The sequence below is a fragment of the Callorhinus ursinus genome, unplaced genomic scaffold (genome assembly GCF_003265705.2).
Source record: "Callorhinus ursinus isolate GAN/ISIS: 27379988/994484 unplaced genomic scaffold, GSC_fseal_2.0 scaffold12, whole genome shotgun sequence".
In the NCBI taxonomy this organism is placed as follows: Eukaryota; Metazoa; Chordata; class Mammalia; order Carnivora; family Otariidae; genus Callorhinus; species Callorhinus ursinus.
This window is the reverse complement of record NW_027397074.1, coordinates 19,063,850-19,084,867: the sequence shown is the minus strand read 5'-3', so window position 1 is coordinate 19,084,867 and position 21,018 is coordinate 19,063,850.

Genomic DNA, 21,018 nt, shown 5'->3' with positions numbered 1-21,018 from the left:
AAAATAGTTTGAAAATCCCTAACTAATCCAAACTTCATAAATGAAGAAACTCGAAGGACACCACAATTTCTGGACTCTAAGTCAGATCACAAAAGAAATAGATAATAAATCCCCTTTCAATATGCTGAATTGTCAATTTATCTTTCAATGTTGTAATCCCTGCTGTGTCATTATTCTGTTTTTCATCTTGGCACAATATTAACACAAGAGCTGGTTAGAGATTTATCAGTACTCAGATGTAGAAAAATCAATCATTTACAAAAAGAATGCCAGCATCTAGATAGAGAGCCACAGAGCCACTACTGTGGAAAAGAAGTAGAGATTCTTGCCTGGGTGTTCTCTATCTTGTTTAATTATTTGTGTGCAGTACCTTTTTACTCAAATAGCAAATATTCCGTTAACAACTCACATTACTGAGTCAGGTAATTATGAATTTCTGTTTGTGGCTGGAAACGTTTTTTTTTTTTTTTTAACAAAATAATTACAACCCACTAATACTCATGGGAGGTTGTTGGCATAATCAAGAGATAATTTAGAAATCCAAAAATGGGTCTGAAGGGTCAAAGGGAAAAGATAAGTAAAACGTATTATCCTTTTAACAAACTCATGCTCCCTGAAGAAATCTGAAAATGTTAATAATATTACACAAATTATTAAACTTCTAAGGAGGATTAATGGAATGCAGCTTTGGCAAAATTTAGTTGAGCTCCTTTGGTATGCCTCACATTTTGTGATGACAGTAATGTGTGTTTTATTCTCTCTCCTCGCACCATACCAGGGTTTCTCAAACTCTAATCTACACAGATCAGCAAGGTATCTTGTCAAAATGCAGACTGTGTGGCTCAGTCAGTTAAGCATCCAATTTTTGGGTTTTGGCTCAGGTCATGATCTCAGGGTCATGAGATCGAGCCCTGAGTCGGGCTTCATGCTCAGGCAGAGTCTGCTTGAGATTTTCTCTCTCTCCCTTTCCCTCTACCCCTGCCCCACCCCGCATGTGCACACTCTCCATCTAAAATAAATAAATAAAATATATTTTTTTAAAATCCCAGCAGAATTATTTTGTAGATATAGACAAGCAGATTCTAAAATTTATAAGGGAAAGAAAAGGAATTAGAAGAACTAAAATAATTTTGAAAAAGAAGAATAAAGTTGTAGAGCTCTTTGGTGTCAGATTTTTAGGACTTTACTATACTTTACTATTACTATAAAGCTATAGAAATCAGGACAGTTCAGAATTGGCAAGGAGATAGACACAAATGGATCAATGGAACAAAACAGAGTCCAAAAACAGACATATACAAATATGGCTATTTGATTTCTGACAAAAGCAACTAACAAAAGCAATTCAATGGAGAAATGATAATCTTTTCTACAAATGTGTTTGGGACAACTGACCTTTCATATGTAAAAACATGAACTTGACCCAAACTTCACATCTTATGCAAAATGGATCATAGATTTAAAAGGGAAACATAAAACTACTAAACTTTGAGAAGAAAATATAAGAGAAAATCTTCATGACCTGGAGGTAGATGATAGTTCTTAGAAATGACACCAAAAATAGTACCCATATAATACAAATGTGATAAATTATTCTTCACCAAAATTTAGAACTTTTGCTGTATCAAAGACACTGTCAAGAGAATAAAAAGACAAACTGCAGGCTGGGAGAAAATATTTGCAAATCACATACCTGACAAAGGATTTGCATCCAGCATATATAAAGAACTCTCAAAACTCAATAAAAAGACAATAGAAACAAATTAAAAATGGGTGAAGGAGTTCAATAAACACTTCACTAAAAGATAAAAGAATGATAAATAAGCATATGAAAAGATGTTAAACATTATTATCCATTAAGAAAAAGCAAATTCAGATCACGACTCAATACTACTACACACCTGTTAGAATGGCTAAAATATAAATACTCAGAATAGCAAGTGCTGACAAAGATACAGAGCAAATGAGACTTTGATACACTGCTGGTGGGAATGCAAAATTATATAATCACTCAGGAAGGCAGCTTGGCAGTTTCTTATAAAGTTAACATATGACTCAGCTCTTTTACTCCAGGGTACTGAGAGAAATGAAAACTTACAACCACACAAAGACCCTCATAAAAAAGCTAATAATAGCCAACGCCAGAAAATCACCCAAATGTTCTATCTTCCAAAAGATAAATGCCTAAACAAATTGTAAATCTGTACAAAGGAATACTACTTAGCAATAAAAAAAAGACTGCTGATACATACAAGTCATATGAACCTCAAAGACAGCCCACTGAGTAAAAGAAACTATTTCAAAAAGGTTATATATTGTATGATTCCATTTATATGACATTTTTGAAAGACAAAACTATGATGGAGAACCGATCATGGTTAAGGGTGGGAGAAAGTGTGACTATAAAAGGACAGCATGAAGAGCTTTGGGGGGGTGATGGAACTGTTCTGTATGCTGTTTATGGCAGTGGCTACATAATCTATACATGTGTTAAAATTCATAGAACTGCACACCAAAAGGAAAGAAACTCAAACCTAAGGAATGATAATTTAAAAAATAATATTAATTTCAAAAGAAGGAAACTGTATTTTAAAAACTTTCCTATTCTGGTAACAATATTTGCAGAGGTCAAACTAGCTCTGCTCAAAGTATTTTTTTCAAATACGAAATCATAGGGGAAAATGTAAATTTTATGTTCTGTAGGATTTTTTTCCTTCTAATTATGTAAGAAATGGATATAGAGAAGAAAGTCTCCCCTGAAGAACACAATAGAGAAATTGGAAGACCAAGAGATCTCAACTTTCTTTAGTTGCTTTGTGAGTACAGGCCAGTCTTAAAACATTCAGATTTGCAAGTGCACAGGGGCTGAAAGAATTGAGTGCATTAGTGGCTGGCCCATTAGAACAACAGAGAACAAAATGTGTTACTCTTTGATGACTAGAAATTTTGTAGATGGGCAAAAAGGTGAAGGCATTCTGGGGTGCCTGGGTGGTTCAGTCGATTGGGCATCAGACTCTTGATTTTAGCTCAGGTCTTGATCTCAGGGTCATGAAACCGAGCCCCACATCAGGCTCTGCACTCAGCGAGGAGTATGCTTGAAATTCTTTCTCCCTCCTCTCCCTCTGCTCCTCCCCTGCCCTGCACTTTCTCTCTGGCTCTCTCTCTAAAATAAATAAATAAATATATTTTTTTTTAAGTTGAAAAAAAGGTGAAGGCATTCTAATTTTTAATTACTTTTTAGAGTATTTATGTCCTTTCTCATTAGTAATATCTCTCACTACTATTAAGTCAACATAGGCTAGCAGCAATGTCCACAATAGCCAAATTGTGGAAGGAGTCAAGATGCCCTTCAACAGACGAATGGATAAAGATGTGGTCCATTTATACAATAGACTATTACTCAGCCATCAGAAAGGATGAATACCCACCATTCACATGGACATGGATGGAACTGGAGGGGATTATGCTAAGTGAAATAAGTAAAGCAAATAAAGACAATTGTCATATGGTTTCACTTATACGTAGAACACAAGGAATATCACGGAAGACCATAGGGGAAGGGAGGGAAAACTGAAGGGGGGGAAATCAGAGAGGGAGACAAACCATGAGAGATGATGGACTCTGGGAAACAAACAGAGGGTTTCAGAGGGGAGGGGGTGGAGGGATGGGGTAGCTGGGTGATGGGTATTAAGGAGGGCACGTGTGGTGATGAGCACAGGGTGTTATATGCAACTAATGAATCACTGAAGACCACATCAAAAACAATGAATCATGGAACACTACGTCAAAAACTAATGATGTAATGTATGGTGATTAACATAATAAAAAAATTTAATAAAAAAACTAATGGTGTACTATATGGTGGCTAACTGAACATAATAAAAATAAATAAATAAATAGTCAACATAGGCAAACAGAGATTACTGTCTCTTTATGGGAATATTTTAATGAAAAGTAATATATTTAAAGACTAAGATTAGGTTGTCAATTCATTCCATTTCTCTGGTACCCCAAAACTAGGGATGTGGAGGCCTGGCAATTTGATACCACTGTCCTCTACTGTGAGTTGTGAGAATTGTAGGCATAACAAACTTGTATATCAGGGATCAGCAAACTATGGTTCATGGCCCACAAGCTAAAAAAATGTTTTGTTTTTTTTTTATATTTTAAAGGGGTTATACAAAAACCAAAAAACAAAAATAAAATAAATGAAGACTATATGACAGAGATAATATATGTCCCAGAAAGCCTAAAATATTGTTTGTCCCTTTAGAAAAAAATGCTGATTCCTACTCCATTCCTGATTTGAAACCAAGCCAAACCAACTCAGCAAGTAGGACTAGATGGGCACTTTCTCAACCTTATAAAGTGCATCTATAAAAAATCTACAAGTGACATGATGAAAGTCTGAATTGTTTTCCCCCTAAGGTTGGAAAAAGGGCATGGATGTCCATTCTCCCTACTTCTATTTGGTATTGTACCAGAAGTTCCTGTTGTTCCTGTCAGTTAAATAAAGCAAAGAAAAAAAATTAAAGGCACCCCGATTGGAAAGGAAGAACTAAAGCTGTCTTTATTCACAGGTGACATTATAATCTAAATAGACCTATGGAATCTACCAAAAAACTACAATAAGCAAGTTTAGAACATTTTATAAGATATAATATATATAAATTAATTATGTCAGTGTATTAGCAGAAAACAACAGAACTTTAATTTTAAAATTTTCAATAACATCAAAATATGAATACTTAGGGATCAACTTCACAAAACATGAAACATGGCAGAAGGAGACTGAAGAAGACTTAAATAATTGGAGAGCTATAATGTACTCATGAATTGTAGGAATCAATATTATTAAAATGTCAATTTTATCTGAATTGATTTCTAGATTTGATGCAAACCAAACAAATTCCATCAGGCCCTTTTGGACAACTTGAGAAGCTGATTATGAATTTATATGAAAATGCAAAGGTCCCAGAACAGCCAAGGCATCTTTTTAAAAGGACAAAGTTAGCAAAATTATACTGTTAAATATTTAAAAAAACAAACAAAAAAACCTATGAAAGTAAACCAGGAAAGGTAATGACCCTCCCTGCACTTTGTAATTATGAGTGTAAACTGAAATATGTTTTTCAGCTCTGATATTGCATTTTAAGACACAAGCTACAAACATAAAGATGTGTGATATGTCCAAATATTACACCATTTTAGAAATTGTTGAAGTAACTGATAGTATATAATATGGAAAAGAAAAGGATTTATTAAGGAGACCCGATAACTATATTAGAAGACATAAAGGGCCATCATAATAGGAGAAATATTTCACTTACTCTGGGTAGGTCCAGAGGAAAGAGCCTGAAGATACAGGAGACAGAGGCAGACTTAGGCGCAGAATAAGGGTGAACTTGCTAAAATGGAATGGGCTGCTTTGTGAGGTGGTGAGCTCACCATGGCTGGAGTTCAAGCAGATGCTAGAAGACATTTGTTATGTATGATCTGTTGAAACTAGATCAGTATTTCTCAAAGTACAGTCTGAGGTCTACTTCCACAGAGAATTTGTTAAAAGTTTAGATCCTTGGGTCCTGTCCCAGACCATAAATTTGAATCTCTGGGAAAGGACCTAGAATCTGCACTTTAACAACCTCTGCTGGTAATTTTTATGTTCATTAAATTTAGAAATTGCTGGTTGAGATGACTGACAGGGATCCTTTTGAATACAACAAATCTCTGATTCTCTCTTTCCTAAAGGTCTATTGTTCATTTTGTTGGGTCAATATGAGCGTCTTCCTATAAGTTGATATTAATTCTGCATCCCAAACAAGTCCATGGCAAATGAAACTTTGGTAAATGCTGAATAGTGGGACAACTCAATGTGTTGTCATAAGTGTGATTGTTATTATGGTAGAGCATCATGACTGAATACTGACTGCTATCTCACTTTTATGCCAGGAATTCAGCAATCTGTGGAACCATCTGTAGCCTAACATCCAGAAACACCAAAGGAATGGCTTCACCACAGGGTACATTATGACTGTGACATAGACTACCCTGGGCTGTTCACCCAGCTTATTTTCAAAGTCACAACTCCTGCCTAGACAACTTTACAAAGGAGATCCCTAAAGATAGTTCATGAACTTGGGGTTACATCCATAAAAACAGTGGTATTTTTCATTTTCAAGTTAAAAAAGAACAAACAATTACCACCTGAAATCCAAATATAGTTTCACAGCAGAAAGAAACATACCATTTAGCTACGTTGCATGTATAATTATACTCCCTGTAAACACTATTTAAAACATCTCTATCCTCACATCATTCCTGGGTATACAACAGTTACAAAAGGATAGGAACTCTCCTACAAAAAAATAGGGAACAACTTTGCTACTCAATTTTATATGCAGTTTAATTAGTAGATGCTTACATATTTACTATCGTTGGGTCTCTGGATGAACTGGTTATTTTTATCACTATGAAATGACCTTTACCTCTAGTAACACTCTATCTTGTTGAAGTCAACTTTATTTGATATTAATATGGCTACCAACTTTCTTATACTTAGTGTGCACATTGTTTATCTTTTTCCATCCTTTAACTTTCAACCTGTATCTGTATATTTAAAGTATCTCTCCTCTAAACAGCATATATTTGGGTCTTGGTTGCTGTATTTTTTTTTAATTTTTTAATTGTTATGTTAATCACCATATATTACATCATTAGTTTTTGGTGCAGTGTTCCATGATTCATTGTTTGTTCATAACACCCAGTGCTCCACGCAGAACGTGCCCTCCTCAATACCCATCACCAGGCTAACCCATCCCCCTCCCCCCTCCCCTCTAGAACCCTCAGTTTGTTTTTCAGAGTCCATCGTCTCTCATGGTTCGTCTCCCCCTCTGACTTACTCCCCTTTTCTTCCTCTCCTGCTATCTTCTTCTTTTTCTTTTTTCTTAAAATATGTTGCGTTATTTGTTTCAGAAGTACAGATCTGTGATTCAACAGTCTTGCACAATTCACAGCGCTCACCGTAGCACATACCCTCCCCAATGTTTTGTTTTTCCCAGTCCGACAATCTCTGTCTTTTAATTGTAGTGTTTAATCCATTTACAGTTCATCTAGTTATTGATACAGTTGGGTTTAAGTGAACCATCTTTATTTGCCCCCCTTCTTTTGTTTCTCCATTCCTGTGTTTTGTGGTAACCAAGTAATTTTTAGTATTTCATCCCATATTCTCCTCTTTATCTATGACTTTTTTTATCTATGCCTCTTTATATCTTTTTCCAGAAATTATAATATACAAGTTTAACCTATCACTCTATGTTGAATTAATATTGTACTACTTCATGGATAATGTAAAGACTTTTGAGTACAATTCCATTTATACCCTGGCCCTTTTTTTTGTGCTAGTCTTTTCATATATTTTACTGCTACATATGTTATAACCTTCTGCAATAAATTATTTGCTTTAATTATCAGTTGGTTTATAAAAACTGTTTAAAAAAGAAAAATAGTATTTTATAATTCCCCACATATTTACCATTACTCATATTCTTTCTTCCTACAGATGTAAATTTCTAACTTATCTCATTTCTCCTTTGAAGAACTTTTAGCATTTTTAGATTAAAAAACACTTTTAAAAAATTTTAGACATTTAGAATCATTAGCATTTTTTTGTAGTCAATTTTGCTGGTGCAAATGTTTTCAGCTTTCACCTGTCTAAAAAATGTCTCTATTTCACTTAAATTTTTAAAGCTATTTCACTAAATATAAAATTCTAGATGATAAGTTTTAAAAGATGTCATTCCATTGTCTTCTGGCTTCCATTGCTTTTGAAGACAGCAGTTATTGTAACCACTGTCCTCCATATTTAATGTGTCTTTTTCCCTCTGTTAAGATTTTTTTCTTGGGATGCCTGGGTGGCTCAAATCGTTAAGTGTCTGCCTTCGGCTCAGGTCATGATTCCAGGGTCCTGGGATTGAGTCCCACATTGGGCTCCCTACTCAGTGGGAAGCCTGCTTCTCCCTCTCCCACTCCCCCTGCTCATGTTCCCTCTCTAGCGGTCTCTCTCTCTGTCAAATAAATAAATAAAATCTTTTTTTTAAAAAAGATTTTTTCTTTATCACTGGTTTTCAGCAGCTTGTCTATGATGTTCCTAGATGTGGTTATCTTTATATTTATCCTTCTGGGGTTCTTAATATTAATCTACTGGGATTCATTCAACATCCTTGATCCATGGGATGCTGGGCTTATTTTTAATCAACTTTAAAAATATTGAACCATTATTTAACTATTTTTTCTCTCTCTATTCTTTCATCTCCTTCTGGAAATCAATTTAAACCTACATGAGGTCACCTAATACTGACCCACATGTCATTGAGACTCTTGATTTTTTTCCCAATCTTAATTCTTTCTGCATTTCATTTTGGATAATTTCTATTGATCTGCCTTCAAGTTCCCTGATATTTTTTTCTGATTTCTTTATATACTGTTAATTCCATTTAATGACTTTTTAAAATGTCAGATAATGAATTTTTCAGTTTTAGAATTTCAATTTGGCTCCTTTTTAGTCTTTAAACCTCTCCTGAAATTCCTATCTTGTAATTCTAATATCTGGATCACTTGCCCATCTAATTGATTTTTCCTCTTGACTATACATCACAATAAAAAAATTTGCATGTCTAGTAATTTTTAATTATTGAAATGATAAATTATACAGGCTCTTCTGTAATCTTCCCCTGAAAAGCATCCATCAATTTTGTTCAAGCAACCAGTCAAATTACTAACAGGTCACCATTAACTTCTGGAGGCCTGGTTTTATGCTTTCTTGTATCTATATTTCATGTCCCCTTAGTTCTGGAGTGAACCCGATAGTTCCGTTATGTATTCTTTACTCTTAAGGTCTCTCTGGTATTTCAATGAAAAGTCCAAAGAATTTACCACGTGCTTTTAACTTCAAGACTCAAACTCCAAACTGTTTCTCCCTGTGGTTCCAGCTGCTACAATCTTCCCTCAGCTCTTTCAGCTACCTAGATGTCATTTTCTCATTGGGATATTTGGAATCCCACTCATGCTTGTACTGCTCAGAAGTCAGTTAAGGATTTAAAAGGAGTTTATTTGCAGAATTTAAGTCCTTCCTCATCATGGTTTCATCCTTTCTGGGATCCCCACCCTCAATTTCCAGCAATTCTGTCTCCCCCACACTCTGTTCTCTGTCCCTTCAGGCCAACAAACAAAACCAAACAAACAAAAAAACCTGTGGGTTTTTTTTTTTTTGCTTGAGTTCTAGCACTCCATGTAGCATGCAGCCTGGGAATCTCCTCAGGGCACAAACTCCCTTCTGTAACGGGTCAATGTTTCTGCCTACTTCCGGTCACTGTCCAGTGCCTTCAAACATTTTTTTTCCATCCAGTATCTGCAGGAACACTAGTCTCAGTAAAAGCTATTTTTCCCTTGCAGGAATTAGGACCCCAATATACAATTTTGATCTCAATTATCCCAATTCCTTCACAGTCTCTTTTTCCAGCAACCATTTCCTACCCCTGGTTAGGGATTACCATATAATGTTGTATGAAAATGCACTCCTTGTAACTTTCAATTATCCTGTACTGTAAACAGCCATCCAATTAAACGTTTATCACTTTAATCATTTTCTGTTTTTATTTTAAAGGAATATGTTATAAAACAAAACTCAAGAGGGTATACCTAAAACAAGCTCCAACAAACCAGTGTAACTATCTTTAGGCACAATAGTTCCTTCTTTGTATAATTTACCACTGAATATTTTTCAAGAATGTTCTCCACTTCTTATTTCCTATATTTTAAGTCTCATATCAGATCTTGCTCCTTTAGAAACCTCCTCTGATCCTCTTCTCCTCCTACACAATAGCCTTGTCTAGCTCTATCATCACAGATACCACATTGTTTTAATGATGCAAATTTAAGGACATGCTGGCATCCCACAAGTTTTTCTAGGTAGTGTTTTGTGGTCATTCAGTTCTAAATATTTCATAAGTTCCATCATTATTTCTTCTCTGATTCATGAATATTTATAAGATAATTTTCATTTCCAAATATATGGGTTTGGGGGGCTTTTTTGTTGTTGTTGATGTCTAATATTATTGCATTGTAGAAAGAGATGTGCTCTGTGTTACTGACTCTTTGGTATTCCTTGGACTTCTTTTGTGGTGTTTTCAAAGTATACTTGAAAAGAATGTGAATCCTTTTTTGAGGAATACAGGCTCTATATATGACTCCTTTAAGCTGGTCTGTTACTTGTGCTGTCCAAAATATCTGTATCTTTACCAATTTTTACCTTTTCATCAATTCATCAAAGAAGCATGCAAAAATATTTCCCTTTAAGACAAATTTGTCAGATTTATTTTGTAAATAAGGAGGCTGTCTTGTTTAGAACATACAGATTCAGCACAGCCCTTGCTTCCTTGTGAATTGCTCTTCGGTCATTAAATTGCGACCTTCTTTATTCCAAATGATGCTTTTTTGCCTTAATATTGCTTCTCCAGCAATATTAGTCTTTACCTGTTTTATATTCTTCCATCCCTTTCAATCTATAATCATCCTTATGTTTTAGACATTTCTTGTAAAGAGCACATACATGGGCTGTGTTTCTTTTTTTTAGTTTTTTGTTTTTTTTTTTTTAATTCATTTGAGACACACACAGAGAGAGAGAGAGCATGAGCAGGGGTAGAGGCAGAGGGGGAGGGAGAAGCAGGCTCCCCACTGAGCCAGGAGCCCCAAGTGGGGCTGGATCCCAGGACCCTGGGATCACGACCCAAGCTGAAGGCAGACGCTTAACCATCTGAGCCACCCAGGTGCCCCTGGGTTGTGTTTCTTAAACATGATCTGACTAACTTAATCTGATTAGTCTACATTTAATGAGATTACTAATACATCTAAACTTTTTCTAATATATTTTGTTTTTTCTATTTATTGTCTTTTCTTCACTTATTTTTTTCTCCTCCCTGCTTACTAGATTACTCTTGTGTTTCTTAATCCTTTCTTTTGTATGTACTTGTTTTCTTTTCCTGGTCTTTTAGTGTTACTCTTAAATCTTAAAAGACATACCTGTTCAAAGTCTAGAATAAATCTCTATCTTCCTCCCAAATAATACCATGAACGTGAAGTTTATAATTTCAGTCTCTCCCACCCTCTTTGTACATGTTATTGTCACCTAGCATTTTAGTTTTTTATTATTTGAACAAGTCCCTAATTGATCTTTAAAAAAAAACAGTGCTTTTTTAGATTTATAAACATGTTTACAAATTTCTTTGCTCATCATTCCTTCTTGCTTTTTTACTTAGGACTTAAAATTCCTATTTCCTGAAGGATATTCATTAATAGTTATTTTGGCAAGGGTCTAAAACTGGTAAACTCTCCCAATCTTTGTTTCTCTGAAAATGCTTTTTGTTTTTATTTCACCCAACACTTGAATAATAATCAAGCTTAGTATATTATTCTAAGATAATATTTATTTCCCCTCAACAGTTTGAAAATATTATTGTTATCCTGTGGTATCTATTCTTGCTACTGGGGAGCTTGTAATTTACAGTTCCTATATAGATAATCACATATTACTTCATAAAGTTTCATATTCCTTTATTCCACACATTCCCTAAAACAGTGCTTCTTAACCTTTTTTTTTGGAGAGGGGTGTTGAGAGATTTCTGTGAGAATCTGATGTCAGAAGTCACTACCACATTCCCTTCCATACAAAATCAGGAGATTCAGAGACCCCTTGAAGTCTATCTTTGAATGCTGTTACAAATCTCTGCCTAGAACTGCCCTAAAGGAGTCCTCAATAAATATATGTTTGTTAAACTAATTAATTCATGGATGCGAGTCTGGATGGAGGTCTGGATGAGTGAAGCAATGAATCCTGGGTAATCCCAGGAAATGCCATTATTTCCAACATTCCAACAGTTACTCCTGTTAACATTGCTGAGAAGATTATTTCTTTGCCTGTTAATGTGAATGTTATAATCTGAATAGAAAAATGGAACAAATATCACTTCTTAGAGATACATTTCTACTTTAAAGTAACACTTTGGTTATTAATATTAATAGCCTATAAAAAAGATACCCAAGGTTTTTTTTTTTAAAGTTTCCAAAGCATTTCTACATACATTGTTTTAATTCACCTGATCATCAAATAAGTCTAGTGAATTAAGAACTGTTGTCTTGGGGCACCTAGGTGGCTCAGTCGTTAAGCGTCTGCCTTTGGCTCAGGTCATGATCCCAGAGTCCTGGGATCGAGCCCCACATGGGGCTCCCTACCCCGCAGGAAGCCTGCTTCTCCCTCTCCTGCTCCCCCTGCTTGTGTTCCCTCTCTCGCTGTGTCTCTCTCTGTCAAATAAATAAATAAAATCTTTAAAAAAAAAACAAAAACCAAAAAACTGTTGTCTTCATTTTTTGCAGATGAGGCAACCAAAGCTATGAGATAATTTGAGCGACTTGCTTAAAGTTACACAACCAGATAGCTGGACTCAAGTCAGATTTTCATGCTGTTCTCTGATTTCTTTTTGCCTCCTCTTCACTTCTCATCCTTCCTTCTCCTTGCTTCAGAGGGACGAGATACCACTGTTAAGTTTATGTATACCCCAGCAAAGGCAGCCATATTAAGAGGGAGGGCATCCCCAAGCCTCCAGAATGGGGCTTCAGACCTGAGAGGCCCTTGAGCATGAGCCACATGGGCTGAAGAGAAAAGGGAGAAAGGCCTGGGGAGATTCTCTAGGACCATGTTGTGTGCTACAGAAGGGGACTGGATGATAAACTTCCACAGAGACTTTTCCCATCTACAAGAAGACCTTGAATATGACCACTTCCTCCAACCCTATCCTTTCCTCCTGAGGACATATTGCTAGAGTCCTACTCTGCACTGCCCTTTAGAAGTTAGCATGCATCAATTAGAATTCTCCAAAACATTCATCCATAGTGCTTTTCTCTAGTGCTGGTATGAGTGAAAATTGGTACAACTGTTCAAGAAAACTGTTTGGCAGTATCTACTAAAGTTAAAGATACACACACTATAACCCAGAAATTCCCCGCATACATACTATAGACCTAAATGAAATGTGTGCATGTATTTACCAAGATATATGCACAATGTTTAATAGCAGCTTTATTCATAATATCCCCAAACTAGAAACTATCAAAACATTTCTCAACAGTAGAATGATAAATAGACTGTAGTGTATTCACCCAATGGGATGCCATACAGCCATGAGAATGGATAAATTGCAAAAATACAGATGAATTTTACAAACATGGTATTACATGAAAGTAGCTAGGCACAAAAGGACATACACTGTATGATTTCATTCAAATTTAGTATAAAACAGGTGCAATTAATCTCTGATGATAGAAGTCAAAATAGTAACTACCTTTGGAAGGAGTAGGAATTGGAAGGGGGTTACAAAGGGGGCTTCTGGGGTCCTGAAGATATGCCATCTTTTTTTACTTTGAAAACCGGTTACATAAGATTGTTCATTTGTAAACTGTATGATTATGATACATGTGATTTTCTATATATTATATATCCAATAAGTTAAAATATTAATCTTTACCCACACTAGACAATTGAAATATACATGTCCAAGACTTAGGTACACTACACAAATGTACATACTACTTATATGCTTGTCCATTATGGATTAATTTGAAGGCCCTAATCCATTCCCTTAAAAAAAATCAAAGTAAGTCACTAGCTGAGACCAGAGCTGTTACTTTAACTTGTTCATTTCATGAGATATGTTAGTGGCCTCCTACCAAACCACACCAACATCAGTGAAGGAATTATGTAAATACAATAGCCAGCCCTGATGAAATAGCAATTATATATCTTAGCAGCTGTGTGCTTCTGTTCATGTTAGATAATTAGCCAGAAAATTGTTTGCATAATTATTTTATGGAGCATTTGGTGATTTAACCATTTAACTCTGAAGACTTATCCAGAAGTCATTAAACCATTTAAAGTGGTAGAGATCACAGTTGGTGCTATTGCAGCACACATAACCAAACCCAAATGACTTCAGGATTCCATGGATCTTTTCTGTGTAACCAATCATGGCAGCTGGCAGGTCCAAGCTGGCTTTTGCTTTTTAAATTTTATTATTTTCTCTCTAAAGGACATGTGTGTCAACTCTTTTAAAATGATACACAACCAAAATGAGTTCTTGGGCCTGCCACTGCTTTCTGATTAGATGAAAGTGTACATGAATCACTGCCTTGGTTATTAAATCCATGTGCTTCATTCCCTATTTGTGAATAGGAAATACTGAGAAAGAGAAATCAAGAGATGTTGCAAAGGAAGGCAAAAGTAGAGAAGGGAAAACTGACCCTGGAGATTGGTTTTAAAAATACTTCTGGTCCACCAAAAGTATATCCAACCTTATATTTTGGTAATTGTTCTACATGCTAATAATGTCACAATAACAATATATCTGATGATATGAAGCTTCAATAGGGAATATTTTCTAACCCCCTCCCCTTTTTTGCTGAGGTAAGGGCGTTGGTTTAACTGAATAACTTGATTCTGTGTATCTGGCAAGATATTGAACTAAGTCATCGATGGAGGCATGCTGCCTCATAACATTGGGCTTGGGGTCCAACTATTTGTATTCAAGTCCTAACTAGTTCCTCTCATAATGGATAACTTCTCAAAGCCTCGGTGCTTGCTTCTGAAATGGGAATATTGGAGGCAATTAAAGTGGTGCTTAGAGTTCACATTGGAATCAAACTGCATATGCTGACATCTCAGCCCTGCCCTTACTAGCTCTACAAACTTGGGCTTGTCATCATCTAACCTCTCTGCATTTCTGGCTAATTTTAACAGAGCCCTGTCTCATCTGGTGGTTGAGGATTAGATAAGTTAATACATGTATGTGAGCCACTTAGAACTGCCAGATATAGAAGAAGCACTTTATAAGTGAATTCTATTGTTATTTTTACTTCTAATTGTTGTTTGGGAGAATGAAGTAATATTGTATATATGAAAGTGCTACTAAAACCATAAATCCCAGAAAAGATGATTCCCATAATCAGATTGTTTCCTAAGAATAACCCACTCACTATTCTCCAGGGAACAAGTCAGAAGAAATTCACTAATCACAAGTTTAGGTTACTACTCCCTAGAGAAGGAAACCTAACTACATGGCTTCCATCAATTAATTAAGTGTTCTCAGAGAGCTCACTCCAGGTACAGCTCATCTGGAAAATAGTTACTGAATAGTTAAGCCCAAGAAAGAATAAATGATGGACAACTATTGCTCAAGAGATAGAGTGTGGCATTTTTAAAATTACCCCTGGAGAGTTATTGATAATGGGTATGGAGTTTCTTTTTGGAGGTGATATACTCTAAAATTGATAGTAGTGATGGTTGCACAACTCTGTGAATATACTAATACCACTAAATTGTATACTTGGATCACTGGCAAACTGTATGGTATGTGGACTATATCTCAATAAGTCTGTTATATGGGGGGGGGGAACCCAACTCCTCCTTGTATTTCAATTCATATCATGGATTTGGAAAAAAAAAAAAAGAGAGAGAGAGAGAAGAGAAGAGAAGAAAGAAAAGAGAATGCATTTGGCTTCCCCTGGAGTGGAGTGTGGCTGCCAGCACCAGCACTGAATTCAGTAGTTCCAGCCCAGGCCATCTAAATGACCATGGCAGGTACTGCAGACTGTGGCAGCTGCAAATCGCCACCAGATCTGGGCAGACAGAAAAGAATGCCAATATCTTTCTTTTAAAAATTTCCCCCATTTTTTTCTAAATCAGAATGCAGGATTTGAAAGGAAAAGGCTGACTCCACAAATGTGTTCTGTCAGATGCAATGGTGGGCTCTCCCAGGGGATATGAATCGGAAGGAGAAGGAGCAGAGTGAGCACCCATGGGGCTGTGGTGGGAAGACATAAAATCAGGGCAGGAACTCCTCCTGGACAGGTGTTTTCAGAGCTTAGGCGACAACTCCCAAGCTGTGTGCATTTTCATAAGGTCTTTTGAGGAACAGAGAGACTGAGCTCTCACATGGTGGCTTCTTGCCCTTCTGATGACCTCCCAACTGGTCACCACTCTAGTCTACCAGTTCAGATGCAGGGCTCAGAGCTTAGGGCCCTGCCAGAGGCAAAAGTTAACAATTTCCAAAGTAAACAATAGGAAGCCATCATAAAGAGATTCACAGACACGACAAAACAAAAACTCCACAAAAAGCTCTCAGAAGAAACCACCAGACTGCAGTCTGAGGGACAGGAGTAAGATGGTACAGGAGGTTCTCTGGAGATTGGCAGGGGGCCATCTCATCCCAATGCCAGTTTGGAGGACTGTTTGAGAGAGTTCTCTCCCAGTGGGAGTAGAAGGAATTGTTAAAGACAAAGTGAACTTCAGAGACACCTAGAGAGAACAAGTCTGGTCTTCAGGAATCTTGGCCCTGTCATGGGGCTGCCTCATTGCCTTAAAGTGCACCCTTCTTACACATGGCTTTCTAGGGAGAAGAACTGTAACTAATAGTAAACCTTTGTTATTTTTGGCCAAAAGTTACAAAAAAGGGGCAAGTTCTAAACTATTTTTAAAGATAGAACTAGTGGGTAGAAGTTTCAGGAGAAACACAATATTTAAATAGTCTCAATATATCTCCATACAAGATTTGTACTAATGACAAAGAGAATAATAGCATTCCAGTTAGGATGGTAATAATAGGACAAGTTGACATCAGGTGCCTCCTGGTATATACACTAAGAAAGAGCTAACGTATCTTTTATAATATTCCTGCCAATTATGCAGAACCTGAAAATAGTTATGAGGAAACATTAGACAAATCCAAATTAAGGGCCTATTCTACAAAACCAATGGCCTTTACTTTTAAAAAATGTCAAGTCCTAGAAGACCTGAAAGGACTGCGGAAAAGTTCAAGATTGAAAAAAACTAGAGACCAAAAACAATGCCTGCTTCTGGATCAGATCCTGTTGTCAGAAAGGTGATCACTGGGACAATGATGACATTTGAATAAGGTCTAAGGTTTAGATAATAGTGTTGTAGTGGTGTTAATTTCAAGATCATAATAATTTTACTGTGTTTATGTAAGAAAATGCCCTTGTTTTTAGAAAGGGCACTGAAGTATTTAGGTGCAGAAAGGCATCATATCTGCAACTTGTTCTCAAACGGTTTTAAAAAATAGTAATGATAATAATTACACATAATTATGAGGGGGAGGAGCAAGACGGTGGAGGAGTAGGAGACCTTATTTTGGTTTATATTTTGGTAAACAGAGTTCAGAATGACGATTTTAAAGATACTAGCTGGGCTTGAAAAAAGCATGGAAGATATCAGAGAAACCCTTTCTGGAAAAATAAAAGAACTAAAATCTAACCAAGTCGAAATCAGAAAGGCTATTAATGAGGTGCAATCAAAAATAGAGGCTCTAACTGCTAGGATAAATGAGGCAGAAGAGAGAATTAGTGATACAGAAGACCAAATGATGGAAAATAAAGAAGCTGAGGAAAAGAGAGATAAACAACTACTGGATCACAAGGGCAGAATTCAAGAGATAAGTGATACCATAAGGCGAAACAATATTAAAATAATTGGGATCCCAGGAGAAGAAGAAAGAGAGAGAGGGGCAGAAGGTATATTGGAGCAAATTATAGCAGGGAACTTCCCTAATTTGGGGAAGGAAACAGGCATCAAAATCCAGGAGGCACAGAGAACCCCCCTCAAAATCAATAAAAATAGGTCAACACCCTGACATCTAATAGTAAAACTTACAAGTCTCAAAGACAAAGAGAAAATCCTGAAAGCAGCTCGGGACAAGACATCTGTAACCTACAATGGTAGAAATATTAGATTGGCAAAAACCTATTCACAGAGACCTGGCAGGCCATAAAGGACTGGCAGGATATCTTCAGAGCACTAAATGAGGAAAATATGCAGCCAAGAATACTATATCCAGCTAGGCTGTCACTGAAAATAGAAGGAGAGATAAAAAGCTTCCAGGACAAACAAAAACTAAAGGAATTTGCAAACACAAAACCAGCCCTACAAGAAATACTGAAAAGGGTCCTCTAAGTAAAGAGAGAGCCTAAAAGTAACATAGACCAGAAAAGAACACAGACAATATACAGTAACAGTAACCTTACAGGCAATACAATGGCACTAAATTCATTTCTTTCAATAGTTACCCTGAATGTAAATGGGCTAAATGCCCCAATCAAAAGACACAGGCTATCAGATTGGATAAAAAAACAAGACCCATTGATATGCTGCCTGCAAGAGACTCATTTTAGACCCAAAGACACCCCCAGACTGAAAGTGAGGGGGTAGAAAACCATTTACCATGCTAATGGACACCAAAAGAAAGCTGGGGTGGCAATCCTTATATCAGACAAATTAGATTTTAAAACAAAGACTATAATAAGAGATGAGGAAGGACACTATATCCTACTTAAAGGGTCTATCCAACAAGAAGATCTAACAATTGTAAATATCTATGCCCCTAACATGGGAGCAGCCAATTATATAAGGCAATTAATAAAAAGCAAAGAAACACATCGACAACAATACAATAATAGGGGGGGACTTTAACAATCCCCTGACTAAAATGGACAGATCATCTAACCAAAAGGTCAACAGGGAAATAAAGACTTTAAATGACACACTGGACCAAAAGGACTTCACAGATATATTCAGAACATTCCATCCCAAAGGAACAGAATACACATTCTTCTCTAGTGCCCATGGAACACTGTCCAGAACCAATCACATCCTAGGTCACAAATCAGGTCTCAACCGATACCAAAAGACTGGGATCATTCCCTGAATATTTTCAGACCACAGTGCTTTGAAACTGGAACTCAATCACAAGAGGAAAGTCGGAAAGAACTCAAATACATGGAGGCTAAAGAGCATCCTACTAAAGAATGAATGGGTCAACCAGGAAATTAAAGAAGAATTGAAAAAATTCATGGAAACCAATGAAAATGAAAACACAACTGTTCAAAATCTTTGGGATGCAGCAAAGGCAGTCTTAAGAGGAAAGTATATAGCAATACAAGCCTTTCTCAAGAAACAAGAAAGGTCTCAAATATACAACCTAACCCTACTCCTAAAGGAGCTAGAGAAAAAACAGGAAATAAAGCCTAAACCCAGCAGGAGAACAGAAATAATAAAGACCAGAGCAGAAATCAATGAAATAGAAACCAAAAGAACAGTAGAACAGATCAACAAAACTAGGAGCTGGTTCTTTGAAAGAATTAACAAGATTGATAAACCCCTGGCCAGACTTATCAAAAAGAAAAGAGAAATGACCCAAATAAATAAAATCATGAATGAAAGAGGAGAGATCACAACCAACACCAAAGTAATACAAACAGTTATAAGAACATATTATGAGCAACTCTATGCCAGCAAATTAGATAATGTGGAAGAAATGGATGCATTCCTAGAGATGTATAAACTACCAAAACTGAACCAGGAATAAACAGAAAGCCTGAACAGACCCATAAGCACTAAGGAAATTGAAGCAGTAATCAAAAATCTCCCAACAAACAAAAGCCCAGGGCCAGATGGCTTCCCAGAGGAATTCTACCAAACATTTCAAGAAGAATTAATACCTATCCTTCTGAAACTGTTACAAAAAATAGAAATGGAAGGGAAACTTCCAAATTCATTTTATGAGGCCACCATTACCTTGATCCCAAAACCAGACAAAGACCCCATCAAAAAGGAGAATTACAGACCAATATCCTTGATGAACATGGATGCAAAATTTCTCACCAAAATACTAGCCAATAGGATCCAACAGTCCATTAAAAGGATTATTCACCACGACCAAGTGGGATTTATCCCTGGGCTGCAAGGCTGGTTCAACATTTGCAAATCAATCAATGTGAGACAATACATTAATAAAAGAAAGAACAAGAACCATATGATCCTCTCAATAGATGCAGAAAAAGCATTTGACAAAGTACATCATCCTTTCTTGATCAAAACTCTTCAGAGTATAGGGATAGAGGGTACATACCTCAATATCATAAAAGCCATCTATGAAAAACCCACAGTGAATATCATTCTCAATGGGGAAAAACTGAGCGCTTTCCCCCTAAGGTCAGGAATGCGGCAGGGATGTCCACTATTACGACTGCTATTCAACATAGTATTAGAAGTCCTAGCCACAGCAATCAGACAACAAAAAGAAATCAAAGGCAACCAAATCAGCAAGGAAGAAGTCAAACTCTCACTCTTTGCAGATGATATGATACTTTATGTAGAAAACCCAAAAGACTCCACCCCAAAACTGCTAGAACTCATACAGGAATTCAGTAAAGTGGCAGGATATAAAATCAATGCACAGAAATCAGTGGCATTCCTATACACCAACAACAAGACAGAAGAAAGAGAAATTAAGGAGTCGATCCCATTTACAATTGCACCCAAAACCATAAGATACCTAGGAATAAATCTAACCAAAGAGGCAAAGGATCTGTACTCAGAACACTATAAAATACTCATGAAAGAAATTGAGGAAGACCCAAAGAAATGGAAAAACGTTCCATGCTCATGGATTGGAAGAACAAGTATTGTGAAGATGTCAATGTACAATCTACATATTCAATGCAATCCCTATCAAAATACCATCAACTTTTTTCAAAGAAATGGAACAAATATTCCTAAAATTTGTATGGAACCAGAAAAGACCCCGAATAGCCAGAGGAATGTTGAAAAAGAAAAGTAAAGCTGGTGGCATCACAATTCCGGACTGCAAGCTCTATTACAAAGCTGTTATCATCAAGACAGTATGGTACTGGCACAAAAACAGACACATCGATCAATGGAACAGAACAGAGAGCTCAGAAATGGACCCTCAACTCATGGTCACCTAATCTTCGACAAAGCAGGAAAGAATGTCCAATGGAAAAAACAAAGGATTTTGGGACAATCGGACAGCCACATGCAGAAGAATGAAACTGGACCATTTCCTTACACCACACACAAAAATAGACTCCAAATGGTTGAAA